This window comes from Sipha flava, unplaced genomic scaffold, assembly GCF_003268045.1.
Source record: "Sipha flava isolate LNK unplaced genomic scaffold, YSA_version1 37_pilon_pilon, whole genome shotgun sequence".
Lineage (NCBI taxonomy): Eukaryota > Metazoa > Arthropoda > Insecta > Hemiptera > Aphididae > Sipha > Sipha flava.
The window spans coordinates 2630881-2638670 of NW_020273087.1; the positions used below are offsets into that span (position 1 = coordinate 2630881).

At 24.2% G+C, this 7790-nt stretch overlaps 1 protein-coding gene across 3 annotated transcripts in view; it reads right to left on the reverse strand.

Moving 5' to 3' along the window:
- LOC112688134 (protein furry) overlaps positions 1-7790 on the reverse strand; it is a 121767-nt gene that overhangs the window by 72751 nt on the left and 41226 nt on the right. The window lies entirely within an intron of this gene.

The window sequence follows — 7790 nt, forward strand, 5'->3', positions numbered from 1 at the left end:
ACACTCTAGTTTTGATATAATATCATTAAAATAACGAGAACTTTTGATGAAATAAGACATTTGTAACTTAAAATCTAAATAAATCACTTTCGCTCTGATTCTACATTTATTATGTTATTGTATAATACTTTCACAACTTTAAGAAGGGTACAAAAACCAATTTAAATGCTTACATTTTTTCATTATAAGCAAACGAGACTTCATTTCAGGTTATGTTAGCCGACATTTATTACAACCAAAAAACAATTGTTTAGGAATTTATTAATTTAAAAACTTTTTTTTATACAACTGATATAGGTACTATTATAAAATAAAAGCTTCATAATTAAAATAAAAAGTTCATTCCAACTAGTATTTTAGTGACTAATCAGATACATTTGAATAAAATAATAGCGATTTGAGTAAGATAATTAAAACAAGAATACAGAATACATAAGTATAATACAAATTAGTTCATTTTTTAGTATTCATCAATCCAACGATATCGTTTGTTTTGATTTTCAATAATTCTATCATACGGTTTATCAAAAACACATATCTATTAAAAATAAGAAAATTTAAAATTCAAATGTTATGTCATTATAAATACATTCAACCTTTGTAACACCTAATTAACATATTTTATTACAACTCGTATTAAATATGAGTTGTGATAAAATATGTTAATTAAATGGGACTTAATTTTAGTCCTAAGGAAATTATCATCAACTATCATGTCTATCATAGTTGGATAGTTTTTTTTTTTTTTTTTATACTTATCAATCATTTTAAGACGGAATAGTTTAACATATCCAAATTATGTTCTATAAATTATAAATTAATTGTTGAAAAAATAAATGTTTCATTTTACTAACATTTTCAACAAAAATGAGAAAAACTGAAAACAGTCTTTAAAAAAATAAATAAATAAATAAATAAAACGATAAAATACCGAGTATAATATACATATATCATTTGAGATAAAATTATTTTTTTTTTTTGCTAAAACTAAATATATATAAACAAATTCTCTTATTTTAATTATAATCAATCAATATAATTTGACAACAAATTATAATTCACATAAACGGCAACTGTATAAAATATTTTAAAACATACGAGTTCCAAATTTGACTGAATAATTATAAAATGTCACTTATTCGTCGATTTCAGTAGTTTAACAACATAATTTTGAGAACCTGACAAGTTGTATTCATAAGCTACTAACAATAAATTTAACATTGAATACAGCAAACTTTTAAGGAAATATATATATATATATAGAATTATTTATGGCTGCATAGTGTTTCATGTATGCTATACACAGCAATGTAAATAAATAGCATATAATATAATTAACAAAATATCTTACGAAAAATACAATTACAATACAGAGTATAATCTAAAAATAAGTATGTAAATAATTATTTATTACCTACATCACAGATACATAACTAATCAGAAAGCCAACTCGGATTTTATCAATGAAGTCCATCTACTATTACTTAGAATACAATAAATTCGTTATCGTTATAAATATAAGTCTTTAATACAGCTGTGTTTTGCACTATTATTGTATGGTTTATTATATTTTGTTCATGAGTCAAAACTAAGAGTTGTGATCATACACAATTATTGGAGTACACATGTACACGTACCCCAGGTAAAGAACTAAAAATATATTAATATCCATGTTTTTAATAAAGGGACATTTTTACCGATACAAGTGTATTTATTTGTGTACCAATTGGTCATCACCTGTAACCAATGATTATTTTTTACTATTTATTTGATTAATTATAATCAATGCTGTTACCCATTTATTTACTATCTGTAATATATATTTCTGTTTTATTTGATAATTTACCAGCTTATATCTATTTTATTTTGATCTAACCGAAGGTTACAAGGTATGATGAAATAAATAAAATTTCCCCTTATTATATCTTCTCTTTTCACTCCACTCATCCATCTAAGCATTATCATTTCCACAAGATTTATACTCTGTTCTGTTCTCCTGTAAACCACCCAATACTCTGAACCATATAACATAGTTGGTCTCACTACATTCCTCTAAAATTTACCTTTCAGCCTCATTTGGATTCTCTTATCACATAAAAAACATGACGCTTCTCTCCATTGAATCCAACCGTATTTAATCCTATATTTTATCTCCATGCTAATGACTCCGTCTTTTTATAAAATTATCCTAAATATTTAAAGTTCTCAACTTCACCACTTACTGTCATTGGTTTCCTCATACCCTCAACTTGGTATCAACTCTTGAAATCTTCCACCAAAGTCATATTCTATATAGTAACATATATACTCTGTTTTATTTCTACTAATTCTCAATCCATTTCCTTCAAGAGTTAACCTCCACTCGTCAAACTTATTATTAACCTTTTTCCAAATTTTCTCCTACCAAAACTATATCATCAGCAAACATCATACATCATGGTATTTCATCCTATATGCCTTTCATAACTTAATCTATTTTATTATATTATTTTTTCACTAATATAAAAATAATAATAATTAAAATTTAAATTATAGTTGAGTCGTTGTATTATGCCATAACTGAATGATCTTTAAAAAAAACCGTTATCCGTACCTTGTATAACTAAAGATGATTTTTGAAAGGAAATAATTAAAAATGTCGAGTCTCTAAAAGACCGAACAAACAAGAAAAATTTATAATTTAAAAATGAATTAAATGGGACTTTCTTCAAACAAAAGAATTTAAGTTAACATGAGGCAACAATTAAAGCCATCAAAAAACCTCATTTAAAATTTAAAGGAAATCAAAAAATAAATATAAATTAATAAAAAAAAAAAAAAACATGTTACCTACACTTTAGTCAAAATAGTGCGATAAACGCCTTTGAGTACCCGCCAACCGTCCATCATGGCCATCACCGTTAGAGTACGGTAGGTATCGTTCCAAATGTATTGCTAGTTTGTGGACTAGTCTTACTCACCTACAGAACATATGGAACATTCCGGAATAAAATGCACTACCATCACACTACCAATTATAAATAAAAAAAAATGAATAATAATAAAACGAAGCGGATGGTCTTTTACACATCTGTCACCGTCGAATATTTCAGTATTATTAAAAAATGCTAAAATAAAAAATAAATACAGCAACCAATTTAAGTCCGGTAATTTAACCGCCATCAAATAATATATATTATCAGCCCTGGAGGGCTATAGAAGCTAGGGCACGGCTCGGCCACCGTCATTTAAAAAATCACAAACATGCACACACGCGACAAAGAAAGAAGAAAGATACGGTTGCTCCGCACACAACCAAAGTCAAAACCGAAGAAACGCGAATTAAAATCAACAACCAATATTTTCCTACCACACGTCGGTCAATGACGTTCAGGTACGACGTTAAACCATTGCCGGTATTATTAATGAGAAAAACCTCCCGATAAATAAATAAATACATTTAACAAAAATAAAAAATAAAAATTAATATACTTAAAAAACTGGTGATATGATGGCTGCCCGCCTAATTAATTAATCAGCACACCTGAATATATTCCAATGCATAGATGTTTTAAAAAATGTACAAAAAGAAACTTATATTAAACAACGAAGTATTCGTATAACTAAAAACAGACGGATGTTGGTATGTAAAAAAGAAGATTATTGAAGACAAAATATGGCAAAATATGAAAGTGGCCAATTAACTTGTCTTGATTATAATTAAGTTTTTACCAGTTTTTTTAATTTTATATTTATAATTTTTTTTTTTTTTCATTATTGTTTATTTTAATAATTATATTACATTTCTATAATTTAAACATACAAATTTTCATTTAATTTATTTCTAGTTGCATGACAACGATAAAAATCAATATTTTTAATCTACTGATGGTCATCATATGCTATCGATAGTTCTAAGTCTATATGAAATGGGAAGGAAAATAATATTTTTACGTAAGGATGCAATTCCTGTAGTCATTAAATGTTGTCGGGATGCAATTCATATAATCATTAAATATGGTTGGGACGCAATTCATGTGGAAAAGGGATTTCGGGACACAATTCGTGTGCAGTGGAATACTTGCACACGCACACACAAAAAATAACACCAAATATAAGTCGTTAACAATATGCAGTCAGCTCATTAAATAATTACGAATATAATACTAAGAAAATCTCCACAAAACACAATCATAAACATATTCAAAATAATTTATAATAATTTAAATAGAATTCAAAAAATAAGGAGTACCATTTTGTCAAGTTACACAATAACATTTATGATGCTATAATTTATCTATTACTAAGAACGATAGTTGGGGAAACTGATGAATAGACCCCGTATACGATAAGGGAGGATCCGCAGTTAGAGAACTATGAATCAGGCTATTTCAAGAATTCATTTATTAACTGGATTATAAACATATACCTTGTAATAAAAAAAACATAATATGAATATATAATATGTGTTTTCTTAATTTATTCATAATTATCGTTGAAAACATAAACATTTATTTTATTATATGGAGTCTTATATGGGATCCGACATAGAGATATTTTATTATAATATACCAGTGGCATAATTTTGGAGAAGGGGTGGATCTACCCCTCGATCCCCTTGATGTAAGGGTAATGCCGAGTATATAGGTACATGGATAATGTCAGGTACATGGGTGGTATGTATATGTATTTCAATTTCAAGAGACTTAATTCCGTTTAAGATAAGGACACGTGTACCTGTGTAATTCATTACATGTATAATGGCGAACACTAATCAAAACTATACAAGAGATATCTAAATAGTTAAATATCTTTTGTGTATAAATTAACATAACTTGATTATTTTGTACTTATTATTTAGTAAAAACTTAAAATCAATTAAAGTGCAAGTTTACAAATTTAAATATATATACGCAGTGTACCCTAGGCAACGTTTTTTAACGGCTAATTTTTCCAAACCCAAGCACATATGATTAATTATAATCACCAATAACCAAAATTCAGTTAGAAAAAAAAAACTTAAAGTTAAGCAGTTGTCTCTGATCGACGCAACCCAAAATTATAGTAATCATTTTTATTTGAAAAGAAAACACTTTAAAATACAAGTATTTATAAAAAAAATTTAATCAATTTTAAACAATCAAATATAAATATTATTATACTAAGGAATAATAATTTTTTAACAAAATTATATATACATTTTTTTTCGTTTATAAGATTTCATGTATACCTACAACGTAATTTAATAAAAGATAAAAACAAAAATAAGAAAAATATAGATTATAAAATATCACTCATTATTCTCTAAATAAATATAATTTGGATACGTAATTATATAACTATTAGCATATATTTAAATAATGAAAATATATAAACATTACATTAATCACGAATTATTTATACACCATTTAAATAAAATTTACTACATATAGTAAATTGTATTCAAATTATAAATCAAATTAATAGAATGTATACCGACACATTAGACAATTATGATACATTAGTCTTGTAAAATAAGTATATTATATTTGTTATTTTATTCCAACAATTTTAAATATTTAGCAGAACAAAAAAAAATGAATAAACAAATGAATCATCTCTCGGCCAGGTTAAACTAATATGACATTCATACTTTGAATTAAAATAACTAAGTGTATGGTAATTTTGTTTATAAACGATTTGCGGCTACAAGTATACTTTATCTTTACATTATTTGTGACAATTACTTATTATTCACTAAATTCCATAGATTTTTCTACTATAAATTTTTTTTTTATAAATAAATAAAAATGTTTGAACTATCTTTGGATTCATTACAATATAGATACTAATTAGTACGGTTTTGCTAAAACTAAAGAAATTTATTAAAATTAAAACATATGTTCGCTTACATATAATGGTATAATATATTATGCTAAATTTTTTATAATTTTTAAACCGTGAAGTTAATTCATTTCCCGTGGAAATATTGTAAAGAAACATTACGATTTTCATAATATTAAAATAAGAGTAGTTCTTTAAACTATGACACAGTACAACATGCAACCCACAAAATATTATGATTTGATAGTTAGACCAACAAGAATGTTTAATTACAGATTCTTTATGATTCATGAAGACAAGTAACTTTGCAAATAGGTCTTACTTATATGGTATAAAATTATTTATTTTATTTTTTGAGCAGATTTCTTATAAAATAAAATATAGTTTGTGGTACAAAATTTGTTAGAAAAATCATTTTACGAAACAGAAATAAATACAACATTAATAAAAATATATGAATGTTGCAAAAATTTTACTGCTTAAAATCTATAAAATAATATAAAATAATATTTTAATTTTTAGAGAATTGAACGAAAAAAATAATAAAAGAAAATTAATTTTATAAAAAACTATATAAAATTTAAATAAACTTTATAATAAAGAGCTAAAATAAAAATAAAAATGGTTAAAAAATCTGAATAATTGTTATTTTTACTAATAAAATATGGAAAATATTTAATATTTCATTTAAAAATAATAACAATGCTTTAAGTACATTTTCATTAGGTGTAACAAGTATTTTTTATTTAATTCAAAGAATCATATGTTAAATTGGGTCAAAAAAAAAAAAAAATGCAAAATATTTGGCCTATGCTAAAGTAATAGATTTCTGTTATAATACTGATTACAGAGCAAGCAAGAATACTAAACATCACTTGTTCTTAATTATTTACTTTTGAAAAAGTATATCAATAAAAAAAATCAGTGAAAGACTAATAAAAATATAACATTTTCAAAAGTCAATATGCATCTCCTAAAAAGTTATTTAAAATTATTATATCCTCCTATAAATAAAATATTTAACTTAATACCCAGTGATAAGATTAATATACCACTACTCATTTTTATAAAAAAAATTACTCACTGGATCCTATATAAATATGGTATGTTTAAGACTTAAAATTGTTTATAACATACTAAATAATGCTTGTAATATTAATGAAATAATTGATGTGATTTATTTATGAAAAAACTCCTTATTTTTCTTTATATAAAAATGTAGTATGTGCCTAAAATAATAAAAAATATTTGTAATCTAAGATAACCCTGGGCCTCTAGAAGAGTTTTTCTCAGTAAGGTCCAGTAATCATTTCGATATTAATTTAATTTAAAAAAAAAAAAATTTATTTCAGTCTAAAATACTGAAAATTAATATAAAAATATATTTAAATGTCAGAATTATTTCGAAATCAAAAACGTTTATAAAATAAAAAAACATAATATTTATAATTTTAAATTAAAATAAAACCAAAGATTAAATGATTTTTTTTTTTACTTAATTTGCAGTACGGTTAAGGTTTGAAAATAAAGGCGTTAAAAATGTACAATAGACTAACAACAATAAGCAGAAAAGTAATAGGTAAATAATAAAAAGTTATAAAAACAATAAAAGTAAAAATAAAAAACCTTATTTTACCATCAAAGTCAATATAGTTTTATTATTTCTTTGGGAAAACAGAAATGTGAAAAGTAAAAAATCAAACTAACCCAAAAGACAATATATGTTTGATAATTAACAAATTAAATTAAATATTGTAATTAGTAAACCAGAAATTTTTGTTCACTATTCTAAACCTTTTTTAAGCATAAAAACCTAAAATAATTCACAATTATCATGGTCCAAAACCCATTTTGAAAATGATATCCCTTTAGAATATAAAATGCAATTTTAAATAACTCCTATTCGGCAATAAGTTACTAATCTAATATAAAATACATATATTTAATATAATATGTAAATCAAAAATATATACTAATTTATATGCTGT